Here is a 14,994-nt window from a genome sequence, read left to right as displayed (position 1 = left end):
GCAGCGGACAGAGGAGAGGGGATCCCCGGGATTTTTTACACTGAAGCCAGCTAAACAGTCGCAACAGACAACTTAAAATTACGGGGGGAATTCAGCCAAGATCCTCCTAGACTCTGTAAGTTCGCGCAGCGCTATTTCATTAGTATGTAACGTAATTTAGGGTTTTTAATTTTCAATTAAAACATGACGACGACGGAAGTTTCTCTTTCGGTGTTAGCTCAGCTAACCTAAGTTAAGCTAGCTAGCGTAGCTTGATCTCAGCTAACGTGCAAGGTAATAGTATGTGTGTCGCTCAGCTACACATACACACACACTTACGTACTGAGTGCACCAGCTTCGAAAGTACAAAAATATTAACCAAACTTCCCAGCAAAACTTGTACATGGATGCACTGATATTAGTAAATAATGTAAGGGAGTGTGTTTATTCACCTAGGTTGAAGCTGCAGAACGCTGAGGTAAAACTGTCATTTTCTGTATGTAATTAACGCTCGATTGTTTGTGAATAAATTTAGCGACTGTCTGCCATCAGACTAGTGGCCGGGGAGATGGCGTTAGCAGGCTAACTTAGCTCCCTTAGCTAGCCTTGTAACACTAGCTGCTCACTTGAGACGAGGTCGGTTTCATTGTCTGTCGTGTATCGCTATTTGCACAGACATCGGTGCTACAAAAATCACACTTTTGCCACAATATTCAAAGGAGCAAGGGCTGCAGGGTTGAGCTTATTTCCTCTAATTTCTGAAACTGATGATAATCACAATGGGCTGTTAGCTCGTGATAGTTAGCCGCTGGTTTAGTAGCCGGACAGATGGACAGGTTGTTGTTGGCAAGCCAAGTTAACGTTAGCATGCGATAGCTTGTTGTTGTTTGGTGGGTTAGTTGAAAATGGGCAGCTTTTCTTTTGGGCAAAGTTGAGTCACTGAAGTTTATGAACATCATAACCAGTATTGCCACCGAATAAGGTTAAACCTGCTGTGCCTTTTCAAAGGCAGATGGGCATGGCTTTATGAGCCATTGATCTAAGAACTTTGTCAGATTAGCTCAACCGTGAAAAGCCTTTTTATGGAGGCGTAATGGTGGACGGTAATGCCTCCGTCGGGTTGGTGTGTCCACGACAGCTTGGTATCAAACACCCACACCAAACCGTGGTAAACTTAAACGCCTACTTTTATTCTTTTAAACCGGAATAGGAATGTTTGTGTAAGTCAGATAAAAATCATACCACTTAATGTATGACATGAAACGTCTTACAGTCAGGTTAAGGGCACACTCTCCAGTTGCTGTACCGTTCATTTCCCGTTGAAGTCAGGCGTTTAAAGGCGTGCCTGCTATTTTAATCATTTGAGGATAATTGTGAGACGCTTCTTAATCATCAAGCCTCGCAGTCACGCTACCTGGTCTTGGTGTCGGAGACTTCTTTATGCTTAAAGGCGGCCTTATCCTCAGCAATCTGGGAACTGTGGGTCATGTTATTCCAGTGGGTAAGTTAGTTTTGTTTCACTTGACTTTGAGGTGTGTCTCCTAAGCTGCACCTTTGTTGTGCAAGTAGCCTACTTTTACTGCAAGCAAACAGTTGGCACTCTTGGCTAGTGATTTTTTATTTTTATTTTTATTTTTGCGTGGGGGGGGGGGTCTTTTATGATGGCCAAGGCCCATGATGTAACTAGACAGGCATGACTCGAGATCCTCTCATATTCTGCCACACAGGGATTGAACCATTTTAAGATACATGTCTATTTTCCACCAACCATAAATATATTTTTGCTTTTGCCATTTTCAAGGCTCCAGGGTGCCTTGCTTGTCTTTGTCATTGTTAAGTTTATTTTGGTTAGAGTTAGCCTTGGAGTTTACTGGTGTCTGGAACTTAATCTTATTGTAGCAGTTTTTTTTTTTCCCACTTGTGAATCTGTGAATTGTTTAGCATGAAAGTAAAGCATCAGAATACAGTTTTTGCCCGTGGTTATTTTTTTAATGGTTCCAAATGAAGTCCTGATTTTACTTGACCATCCTTAACGTTCTATTGTGAATTTATGGTAATCACGAAAACATTAAAAGGTATTGCAGCCTTTTTAATGATGACAATAGACAGTAAGTTACAGAAATTAAAGATATTCTTAGTCCTCATCCTTAGTCTTTGTTCTAGTGACTTTAAGCAATACATCTTCTCAGGGTTGTATGTCTGAATTCTTCCCACTTTCCATATCTGACTGAGGTGTTTAAGATTAAGTCTTTAATAATAATAATAATAATAATAATGGGTTGGATTTATATAGCGCTTTTCAAGGCACCCAAAGCGCTTTACAATACCACTATTCATTCACTCTCACATTCATACACTGGTGGAGGCAAGCTACAGTTGTAGCCACAGCTGCCCTGGGGCAGACTGACAGCGAGGCTGCCATATCGCGCCATCGGCCCCTCTGGCCAACACCAGTAGGCAAGATGGGTAAAGTGTCTTGCCCAAGGACACAACGACCAGGCCAGAGAGCCCAGGGATCGAACCGGCGACCTTCATTAACTGTATATAATGATGATTATATATAAAAAAACACCCAGCACGCCCCTGCGGGCGGTTTATCCTTCAAGCTCGGGTCCTCTACCAGAAGCTTGGGAGCTTGAGGGTCCTGCGCAGTATCTTAGCTGTTCCCAGGACTGCGCTCTTCTGGACAGAGATCTCCGATGTTGTTCCCAGGATGTGCTGGAGCCACTCGCCTATCTTGGGAGTCACTGCACCTAGTGCTCCGATTACCACGGGGACCACTGTTACCTTCACCCTCCACATCCTCTCGAGCTCTTCTCTGAGCCCTTGGTATTTCTCCAGCTTCTCGTGTTCCTTCTTCCTGATATTGCTGTCATTCGGAACCGCTACATCGATCACTACGGCCGTCTTCTTCTGTTTGTCTACCACCACCATTTTGTCCGTCTGTATCTGGAAGTCCCACAGGATCTTAGCTCGGTCATTCTCCATCACCCTTGGGGGCATCTCCCATTTTGACCTCGGGACTTCCAGGTTATACTCGGCACAGATGTTCCTGTACACTATGCCGGCCACTTGGTTATGGCGTTCCATGTATGCCTTGCCTGCTAGCATCTTGCACCCTGCTGTTATGTGCTGGATTGTCTCTGGGGCATCTTTACACAGCCTGCACCTGGGGTCTTGCCTGGTGTGATAGACCCCAGCCTCTATGGATCTTGTACTTAGAGCTTGTTCTTGTGCTGCCATGATTAGTGCCTCTGTGCTGTCTTTCAGTCCAGCTTTGTCCAGCCACTGGTAGGATTTCTGGATATCAGCCACCTCCTCTATCTGCCGATGGTACATACCGTGCAGGGCCCTGTCCTTCCATGATGGTTCCTCATCTCCCTCCTCTTTCTTGGGTTTCTGCTGCCTGAGGTATTCACTGAGCACTCAGTCAGTTGGGGCCATCTTCCCAATGTATTCTTGGATGTTCGTTGTCTCATCCTGGACTGTGGTGCTGACACTCACCAGTTCCCGGCCCACTTCCTTCCGCTTAGCGTACAGCCTCAGGGTGCTGGACTTGGGGTGAAACCCTCCATGCATGGTAAGGAGCTTTCTTGTCTTTATGTCAGTGGCTTCTATCTCCTCCTTTGGCCAGCCTATTACCCCAGCAGGGTACCTGATCACGGGCAGGGTGTAGGTGTTGATGGCCCGGATCTTGTTCTTACCGTTCAGCTGACTCCTCAGGACTTGCCTGACCCTCTGCAGGTACTTGGTGGTTGCAGCCTTTCTAGCGGCCTCTTCATGGTTCCCATTCGCCTGCGGGATCCCCAGGTACTTGTAACTGTCCTCTGTGTCTGCAATGTTGCCTTCTGGTAGTTCAATCCCCTCAGTTCTGACTACCTTCCCTCTCTTTGTTACCATTCGACTACACTTCTCCAGTCCGAACGACATTCCAATGTCATTGCTGTATAGTCTGGTAGTGTGGGTCAGTGAATCGATGTCTCGTTCACTCTTGGCATACAGCTTGATGTCATCCATGTACAGGAGGTGGCTGACAACTGCTCCGTTCCGTAGTCGGTATCCGTAGCCAGTCTTGTTAATGATCTCACTGAAGGGGTTCAGGCCTATGCAGAACAGCAGTGGGGACAGAGCATCTCCTTGGTAGATCCCGCACTTGATGGTGACTTGTGCTATGGGCTTGGAGTTGGCCTCTAGTGTTGTACGCCACATCCCCATTGAGTTCCTGATGAAGGCTCTTAGGGTCCTGTTGATCTTGTACAATTCTAAGCATTCCAGTATCCAGCTGTGGGGCATTGAGTCATAGGCCTTCTTGTAATCAATCCAGGCAGTGCACAGGTTGGTCAGTCTGGTCTTGCAGTCTCGGCTGACTGTTCTGTCTACCAGTAGCTGGTGTTTTGCGCCTCTGGTATTCTTGCCAATCCCTTTCTGTGCCCCACTCATGTATTGACCCATGTGCCTGTTCATCTTAGCCGATATGATGCCTGACAGGAGCTTCCATGTAGTACTGAGGCAGGTTATTGGTCGGTAGTTGGATGGGACCGGTTCCTCCTTGGGGATCAGGACCGTTCGACCTTCGGTTAGCCATTCCGGGTGTCTCTCGTTAACTAGCAGCTGGTTCGTTTGTGCTGCCAGACGACAACATTATTAGCGCTGTACTGTATTTTGCTTTTCTGCTGTGCTGTCTGTTTCAACATTTCCATGTTTCCTTTCATTCTGCTCCATGTGTGTGTTTAACTGTTACACAAAGATGCATTGCAGAGTGGAGGAGAGAACATGAATGCGATTTGATCAATTTGATTTCACTGGTGCTATAAATGCATAACTTTTCTCAATTCTTGAATGCCACAAAAGCAAAATAACAGATCCACACTTTAATTTGGCAGTAGATGACAGCATCCCATTCCAAAGGTGTTAGAGGTGAGGAAATTAAAGACTGAAACATGTATATCTGCATGCAGTTTAAAGTTAATAAGTTTAATCTAAATACTTTGATTTTGATGGCCCATTAATTTAGTTTCTTATTGGCTAGCACTTGTTCACTGTCTGATGCAGTCTTGTTTTTGTGGATTTTTTTTTTTTTTTGTTTGTTTTTCCTTTTTTTTCTTTTTTTTTTTAAACAAATGTGCTGTGTGACTTTTTCCCTCTCCTGGCATGCCTGATTAGCATGCTCTTCATGTGCTTCCTGTTTTATAAATTAAGCATTGTTTTTTGCTCTTCTGCTCAACTACACACCCAGAGTGTGGACCATTGCTGTCTCTCCCTTCACCTTGCAAGAGAACGTGAGTGCAGCTGAGGTCAGAGGCAGGTACTAGTTTGCATGTCGTAAATCTCTACGTAGTGAGAGAGGCAAAGGTGTGGCTTTACATCTGAGGTAATTCAAGGCATGAAATGTCTCAGATGAGAGCTGCTTTTTTATTTTATTTTTATTTTTTTATTTTTTATTTTTATTTATTATAAATGAAAACACAAAACAAAAAATTCTATATGAAAGAATATATGATTTGATGAACACAGATTCTTTTGTTTTTTAAATGGGCTTAGTCAATAGCTTTAGAGGATTGTTAATAGTATCTCAATCACCCAGTGTAACAGTTTATCGCAGCTGTCAGTCAGGTTTAGTTTGAGGCCAGACATTTTGAGACGGCTAACAGGAAGTGCTGGTGAGACTATCAAGTCTCAGTAGAATCAGTCGCCTATCTGCTGTCAAGCATTGTGTGAATGAAAGATCAGGAAGTATTGTTTTATGTTTTTTGTCTCAGTGATGTCATCAGAGGTAATCTACTCACAAGTGAGTTAAAGATGTCAAATAGTGAAAATTCACGTCCTGTGGTGTAGGAGTAGTTCCCTTTGCCGTCTTGCTTTCAATTCTTGACAGTCTTGCATCCTTTGCTTGCTTGCCACAATAAGATTAATTTTGCATTGTTTTTCTAAAGTGTTTTTTTTTTTCTCCATAAATCTGAATATTTTTAAGCTCTTCTAAGAAATTGTCTTTCTGGTAGTTGTGCTAGATGTTGGAGAACAGGCATCAACATATCAGCCAGGGGTTCCCACCCAAAGGCCTTAAGGAATTCTTTGGCCTCTGTAGAGGAATCCTGCACTGTTTGAACTGAACGATTTCTTGTTTACCGCGTTGGACTCCATCATGCATATGTTCTTGCAATGAGATCACTCAAACAGTTTAAAGTACAGTTTGTTGACTGATAAGTTTGGCACTGTGTTTAATGAAACTAACCCATTTGACTTTTTAATTCCACTTTAAACTTTATACTACACGATGAAGAAAGAACCTTGAGATGAGTGAGAAACTAAAATGTAACATTTCAGTTTCCATAATAGGGTTTGATATGTATTGTGGCTTTCAGTATATTCCTATCTCTACTTAACATCTCTAAAAATAACTATTTACTGCATGGCCATGTGGTATTGAGTGAGAGCGTCCAGTTTTGCTCCTCTTCAGTGTTGCTGTGTGCTTCAACCACATTTCCTTATTTTGAATTCATGCAACACTTACAGTAATATGCGTTTAATGGGGGGGGGGGGTTTCCCAGACACTGGATGCTGCCTACATGTAGCACATGCATGCTGTCTGACTGGCCACATCCACAACTAAACACCCTAAGTTAATTTAAGGTTAGGTAATACTTATTTTTTCTTCTGCAACCAATCATATTCTCAAGACTTTAAGATGGATTTGGTATTTTTACTTGGAGTATCTAGTAACATTTCAACATTGCTAATGGAAATAATACTTCTCTTTGATTGCCTACATGAACACTATGTTGCCTAAAACGGGTACCGCTTCCATTATAAGGAAGGCAGTTTATGAAATACACTTTCTTTTTCTTCTCAGGCTGGCTCTTACAGCTGGTTCTATTATGGGGACAGGGTTAAAGTGACAGTTCTCAAACTCTCAGTGCATCAAGCAGACCAGCCGGCAACTTGGATACATGTTGTATCAAGGCATGAGTCCAAGAGGGGACAAACGGTTCTGGCTGCCTTCCTGCCACATGGCTGAATTGTGAATTCTATGTACATGTCATTTCATTAGTGCACTATCTGCCTGGCATAAAAGTAATCAAAACAAAGGTTAATAACATTGGCTGTGGAAGTTTGAACAGCGTGGCCACTTACTAGGGCTGAACGATTATGGAAAATAATCTAATTGCGATTTTTTTTTTGCCCCAATATTGCGATTGCGATGCGATATGCGATTATTTTTTAAGGTCTTTGTCTTCTGTATTATTAAACAAAGACAAGCAATACATCATATAGTATGGCCAATACTATATTACATTAATTTTAAACTGTTCTTTCCTGGAAGACAGACCTCTGTTATGATGACATGAGGTGATGCATGAATTGATGACTGACATTTTTATTTAACTTCTTCAATCACAACAGTATATTTGAACATACACAATAGTTTATTTTTAGCTTACAAACATCTGAGCATAAAGTGCTGACAAGGAACCCTGGTGTAAACATTAAAATGAAAGTCAGTACAATGTGCAGATTGCAGAAATATACATAAAAAAAATCAGTGGCTTTACCACACTCAGTTTTTCGACATCTGTGAACTACTAGACAGTCATTCAATTAAAAAATAATATTAAATAAATAAAACTAATAAATAAAAAATACACACATCTTACTGATCTCTGCAGTCAGTAACATTACACATAAAGTGCAAACATAATAGCAATTGTATAAACACACACACAAACACGCCTTTAAAATTTAAAGGCGTGAAATTGGACGGTCTAGCCTTCTGATTAGCGTCACCGCTGTCTCGGTGGAGTTTAATAAACTCTGCCGTCTGCTTCTTGCTATCTAAAATATAACCAGACACTGGTGTAAATTCTCGACTGTCTCATACTTCTGTTTAATAAGTTTTCTGTTTGACGTTTAGTCAGCTGTGTGAAAACCAAGGAGGAACCCACCCGGGGGATTAATAAAGTTTTATTTTATCTAATCTAATAACTTTAATCTCAGCCAAACCGATTTACTCACGAACAAACAAAACACTGAAAAAAGCCCAACAATAACATTTTTAGGTTGTCTAAGTGACTTATATATTACGTTTAACCCGAGCAGCGAAACTCCGCGGTGATCTGAAAATGATGTGCCGGGAGTTGTGCCGTTCTCGGCCGCATCAGTAACCCTCGAGCTCCCGGCTAGCTGTCGAGCTGGTGGGTAGCAGACGCCTCTGAAAACGTCGAAGCACTTTTGCAAATATGGGATATCTTGATAAACCGAGCAGATATTTGATGTTTACACAACTACTTTCTCGCCTGAAAATATGTTAAAAGTTTATTTTGTGACCCAGAAAGATTAGTATGAGTAATTTTAAAACTTAGTAGCGGCCGCCATTGCTGGAAACTGGAGTTTGGCTGGGCCGCGCTATGAATTCTGGGATATGGTAGTAATTTGGACAGCCTTCGGCACGTCGCTGTGACGTAATCGGTCTACAAATGCGGCCTCAGGAGGATGCAGCCCATGAATTTGGACATGTCCAGAGTATAATCGCAGCCTTTGCGGTTAGAAAATTGCACTTGATCATGTCGCGATATTATCGCAAATGCGATATATCGTTCAGCCCTACCACTTACCCAAATTATGATTTGCAGAGTCAGGTTTCTCTAGTAGATATGGATCAGGTTTGTAAAGTCCCATCTGTGGATAGGGTTTGTAAAGGGAACAGGATGAAGAACCAGATGGAATTTACAGTGTAACACCAGGTAAATGATTGTAAAAGTGGTTCTCAAATGTTTGAATTTGTGTCAGAGTACTGTGTGATGGTCCACACATTGTCTTATCCCGCATCACATTACATAAAAATTAAGTTATCTTCCCAGAAGCTCAGTGTCATTCCTACTTCATTCTTTTACATCCTTATCACACTCTTTGAACATTCAGGCTGCATAAAATTGATGTGACGCAACAGAAACATATGCTACTAACATCGGTTAAATGTCATGTTATTTGCAGATAATCCTATATCAGTCCATAAAGGCCAGTATAGGTATGTGTTTTGGGAGAAATATTCCTGGATCCCTACCTAATGCTGCCAGCTAACATCAGAAGGCTTTCTTTTTTCTTTTTTTTTCTTTCTTTTTCTTTTTTTAAACCATGTGCTTAAACATACTGTCAAGTCATACTTTGCTCCTAGCACCTCTGAAAGTGCTTCACTCAGCTAATAAGGCAGGCAAGACATGAGAGATGCATGAAAGAAGATCTTAACCAAAAAGTGTCTATTCCAACTATGTATACTGCTTTGGACATGCTTACTGGTCAATGAATGAAAGGGAAAAATAATCAACTTAGTCTACTAATCTAAAAGTGAGAAGACATTGTCAAAATTGAACACAGTCAAACAGGAGATTAACCCTTGTACCCTGCAAGTCGTATCTGTGTATTCAAAAACCATTTGAAACTGTTAATCACATGCTTTAACATCTTTGTCACGCTTTTTTTTTTTTTTTTTTTTTTTTGGTGTCACATAAAGGAGTGGCACCAGAGTGAAATTTTAGTATGGAGGTCTTTCACAGAAGTCAGGTGTTTGATACTTCGGGATAACACTTTTGGTGGAGTATGGCTTAAAATGGCACACTTTAGTTATGAGTATTTGTATGTAGGTTAAAAATAAATGATTATATAAAGGGTAATGATAGGTTTACCTTATGTTTAAAAGGGCAGTTACCCATATTACTTGCACTTATGTGAGCTGTTTTAAATGCAAAATGTATGCAGTATATCCTAACTGCAACATGATATTGCACAGCTACATGTGAAAGCCCACGCCTCCTGTCATTTAGTACTTTAATGATATTCCTCCCACCTGTAAACAGACTTGTCATAGCACAAGTAAAGAAGAATCTGACCAAATATGTGGGGCCAACTAAAGAGTGACGAGATACTGGGTGTGGTTTAAAAAGTCAAACAGACATGCTTAACGCCACACCTATTGTGGATTCTGGGTGTGTTGATGCTGTAATTTTGAAAGGGTCAACTCGGGAAAGATTTTGAATTTGAATCCCTCTTCCACACACTGTAAGCAGGGTCAAAGACGTATGCTAACAGAATGATATCGGTGGGGGGGCAAAAACATATTTTGCAGAATGACAACTAGTTAGTGACCATTGACCATTACAGAGCTACACATAAACTGAATGTCTTGAAAGCTGTTTTCAAAAATGCTCTGTAATTCTGAACATTTCCTGATTACCAAAGAAGTGCATAGGTGAACACAAATGTCTTATGCAGCCGGACTGGACATTGTACGAGATGGCAAATTAAAGACAGTTTAAAGTCCAACTACACCAATTCATGGTGATGTGAGAATAATCACATCACCATAATAATGGGCTGGTTGAATTCACAACTAGCAAGTGGTCACCCTTTGCCCTTGCACCACCCTCATCTATTTCCAGTATTGAGGACTAGTGTAAAGTAGACAATCTGTTGTTGTGTGCTACTTTGAGACTTCAGTGTCATGGAGTGATTCTTCGAAACGAAATTGGGAGTTCATGTGTGAATGTGGTTTATATCCTTTTTTTTTTCTTCAATTAAAACTTCACCATCAATTAGATGCTGGATCATGTAGGGCTGTTTGATATAAGGAGGGTCCTGCGCAGTATCTTAGCTGTTCCCAGTGCTGCGCTCTTCTGGACAGAGATCTCCGATGTTATTCCCGGGATCTGCTGGAGCCACTCGCCTAGCTCGGTGGGGCGGATGACAATATAGAAACGTCTATCGTTTCATTTTACGCTATCGTTTGTTTCGTGGTGTCGTAAAATAAACTGTTTATGGCAATATTTTTTCATTGTTTTGATGGTCTTTCTCTTATATCTAATAAGAGAAACCACACTACAGGCGGACAAGCGCCTGTTTTTTATGTGTTGTCGTTTGCAACAACGATGGTAAAACCATCGCGTGTCCGCTTGTTTATTTCCTACATAAACCTTTCACAAATAAGCTCAAGATCCTGTTAAGACTTTTCAAAATAAACTGAGTCACGTGAAAGAGTATGCAGAGTATTTACGGATGAGAAGCAAAAAAGGCCTGTCAGGTGCTTAAAAAATAAACCTTAGACTCAAACATTAGAACAGGCTTTTCCCTGCAGCACGCTGTGTAATAAATACTCACAAAGAAAAAAGCGGCTGTTACAACTTATGTCTAAAAATGTATCGTTTCATGCATCGGTTAAAACACTTGACTCCAGGTACACTACGGCCAGCTGGAAACGTCGAGCTGCCCAAGATTCACAGAATTTACAGAAAATGTTAAATTTTTGTGATTTATATCGTTATCGGGACGATAATGTCTTATATCGGGATATGAGATTTTGGTCATATCGCACAGCCCTAGGGTGAAGGTTGTTCTTCCAAAGGTAGAAAATCCTTGTTGTACTGGTTTAGTTTTAGATTTCCGTGTACTAAACAAGTTACTCTGGAATATCAGGAAAAAGAGACAGGATATGGGTGCCATATTCTTGTTTTTGAACTTCTCCTTTTATTTATATCATTCAATCAACAAGGCTAACAAGTTCTGGCATATCAGCTATCATATCCATTCATATAGCATTTTCATTTCCATTAATTACTCTTTCATTCCAAAGACTAATAAACAATAGTTTTCCTCCATGCATGACATATGAATGAGAAGGTTAGTGTGGTGATTGTGTTTTGTGTAAGACTTCAGTTTTTCTTTTTCGATGCTGCTCTAGTCATTCACATAACCAAATCTGTAACTGCCGTGCACTATGCCTGTGCAAATCTTTGCTTCAGATGAGTTTTCTTTCATGTCTGAAGTGCAGCCTGAATGTGCCTACTGACATTTTGATTTCTCAGCTATACTTCAAAATGTTTTATTTTCTGTGGTTTCCTGTTGTTTGAACCCCACCTAATCAAGATCTTATGAAACCTGATGATTTGCTTTTCTAACTCAGAAGTATAGCTACTCAAAAACCCAAATGTAATTTACCTGGTTGTTCTTCAACATTGTGCACAGATGTTGCACTCACGTTGTGGATTTTGGGACACTGTATTTTTTATTTATTTTTTTGAGCACCCTTTAAGCTCTTTCCCCCCTGTACTCTGGGCACTTCCTGCTACCATTCATTTCTGAGAAATGTAATCTGATAGCAGTCTGCGTGTGTCCTGGCCCTCCTTCTGTATGTGGGTATGTGCTTCTGGTTTTACAGGATTATGGAGTAACCATTTGGAAGCAATTTGGCTGAAATTGGAGATTATCCCTGTCTAGGAGTTTTGAAAACATTTAGTGATTCCTTTTTATTATAGAAAGTAAACATTAATGGTTGAAAATGTATCCAGTAATTTTGTGATTAGGAGTTTGAGAAGACTGCTTAAGCATTAACTGAGATGTTAGTGTTTCTTAGACTTTCATGATTTCGACGTTGTTGTTGCTTGAGGCTCTGTTAATTTTCTGTTAATTGTGTGAAATGATTGCTCTTTATTTATTTTTATTTAATTGCACATTCTGTCTGTGTTTTCTTATCAAAATCCAGATGAGATGTGGGCAGTGAGAATATGTGCACTTCTTATTTCTTAGCGGTCTTGATGAGAATACATGAAAAAGTGTGTCTTCCTCATACAAACAGCTATTCTGTGTCTGTGTGTGAGAGAGATCATGTACAGAAGTCTGTTTTCCTTTACCTGGACTTACCGTTGTTGTCCTTGTCGTCATGTTGCTGAGGGAGAATCCAGGTGGAGACACACAGGGCTCTGTGTGGCTCTGGTTCTCACTTGCACACACACACACACACACACACACACACACTCACTCACTCAGAAGCAGTCTGGCAGATTCAGGGTTAAAGGCTTCCATTTTGTTAGGTAACACCCTAATGGTCTGATCTGTCAGTGGCGTTAAAATGGCAGGGGCTTAACCCTTGGCGTGCAGGACACAACCAGTAGGGGCATACACACACTTACGGGCTGGCGAGCCTATAACAGAAGAACTGAGGAGAGTGTGTGTGTGAGTGAGAAAGGGAAGGGTAGAGGGAAGGACGAAGAGTGTACGTGTGTGTGAGAGAGAGAGAGAGAGAAGACAAGGAAGAGTATTTTTCACTTGGGTACAGTGAGATTATGGCTCAGCTAACCACACGCGGTCTGCACCCTTCTCCCTCCCCCAACCATGGCACCACCTCAGCTGGGTCCCTGCCCCCACTCCTAGCCTGGTGCACAGATTAGCATAGGTAGCCTCATCTGTTGTTGTTGTTGTTGTTGTTGTTGTTATTATTCCAAAGATTATATAGATCCTAAAGGAAAAGGGAGGTGCCATTTTTGAAAATGTTTACTTCGTTAATTTTTTTTTAAAATAAAGTTTTTATGATGGCATTTAGTAAGTAATTGCTTTAATTTAAGATCATCACTTGGTCATATCTCACAGTATGGTAACTGGCAGTTTAAGTTTAATATTACAAAGGCCAGGGCTCATTAGCTACATATGAAACAGTTACTGATTGGCTTTTATTGCACGGTAATAATCTATAGTCGTATTGCTTTTATTGGAGAGTATAATTGTTGTTTCCCCTTGTACTGAACCCTAAGGACACAATTGAAAAGCCCCAGTTTTTTTTTTTAAATGGCTGTTAATGTGTTGCTTGGCTGAGTCCATTCCCAGTGGGAGAGATCATTACAGTGCTGGAGATGAGAGGCTAGCATGCTACCTGAAGGCATGAGTCTTTGCCATTGATCTGTCCCTGTGAACTGCTGGGCACAATAGAAGCTCCAACTGAGAATAAAACGTGATGTGTCAGTCCAGGTCACAAGATTTCCATTGCTTTTACGCTACTGTATTTTATCCCTCCGCACTACATGCCCAGATAGCAGGTTTGTTAGCCTACACGGCACTTGTGCAGAATTGTGCATGTATTAAATGTATTGATTTACTCAAGCCCTTTTGGTGGCATTTGAGAAGCAAATGCTTTGGCACAAAGATTTTAATTTGTTTTATAATTCAAATTGTGTGAGAATCAGAGATATCCGGTCTCACTCACTTGCGTTGTTTTTGTTTCAGTCCAAAATCTACTTTGCCCTCAGGCCTTATTATTCTGGGGGAAATGAGAGAGACATGCATCCACTCATCCTCTACAGTCTCCTGAGAAAAACAGACACAGATAACTAATCACTAGCTGGTGCTCATCTAACCTCTTCCTCATCTTCTTGTCATTTCGGGTTTTTTTGTTGGTTGTGCCCTTTTAATATAAAAGAGATGAATCCTCATGATGTTGTTTACACCAGCATGAATGCATTAATTGTAAAGTGCTGGGTCAATATCCATATTAAATGAGTAGTTAAGTAATTGTCCATTGTATTTAGCCTGTAATTTCTTAAAAATGTGTTGTTGGTTTTGTTTTTGTTTTTTTTGGGGGGGGGGGGGTTGTTTTGTTTTTTTTAGATCTTAATGTTTGAAATATGAAATGGACCCCCTGTAGTCTAGCCATGCCCACATATGTGTTACTTTGTAGTTGGCAGTTAGGTCTAACTGGCAACCAACCATGGTGAATGTCTGAATATCAAGACTTGTAGGCTACAAGTAAATGGGTGTTGTACATCCTTTATTTATGGTCTGTGGCTAAGACATGTGGATAGTGCATTCTTAACAAAGTGCACTGTTTTTAATCTTGTTGGGTGAATGTGTTCTTCTTTGGCAGCAAATATTTTACTAACCTAAGAGCATAATTGGTTACCATTTAAAATTTCTGTAATCGGAGTTCAGACGAAGACTTTGCAATACCGTTTTGGCAGATAATACTGGTTTAAAGTTTTACGTCATATATATATATAGGTGTCATATGACAATATCAGTAATAGAATGCACAAGAATGAAACAAGTCCAGGTATGTCCGAGAGTGAGAGCCCCTTCTTACATTCTGAATATGACTTAATAAAATCATAATAATTTGTTTCTAAAAATGCTTTGCTAAATATGCAAAATAATTTCTGCTAAAAGTGGGAATGACAAACTATATATAGTAACAGTGGTCGGCAT

At 40.8% G+C, this 14,994-nt stretch overlaps 1 protein-coding gene across 1 annotated transcript in view; it reads left to right on the top strand.

Moving 5' to 3' along the window:
- The window catches only part of gatad2ab (GATA zinc finger domain containing 2Ab), a 32,273-nt gene continuing 17,279 nt past the window's right edge, over positions 1-14,994 (top strand). The window contains exon 1 of the mRNA XM_085347829.1: positions 1-115. The gene's annotated coding sequence lies outside the window, so the exon portion shown is untranslated. The remainder of the gene's footprint in view (positions 116-14,994) is intronic.

This window comes from Diplotaxodon limnothrissa, linkage group LG23 (genome assembly GCF_057381915.1).
Source record: "Diplotaxodon limnothrissa isolate DT_005_m linkage group LG23, D_limnothrissa_male_GT1.1, whole genome shotgun sequence".
Lineage (NCBI taxonomy): Eukaryota > Metazoa > Chordata > Actinopteri > Cichliformes > Cichlidae > Diplotaxodon > Diplotaxodon limnothrissa.
Note: the sequence above shows the minus strand (reverse complement) of the source record. Positions and strands in the feature narration are given on the sequence as shown.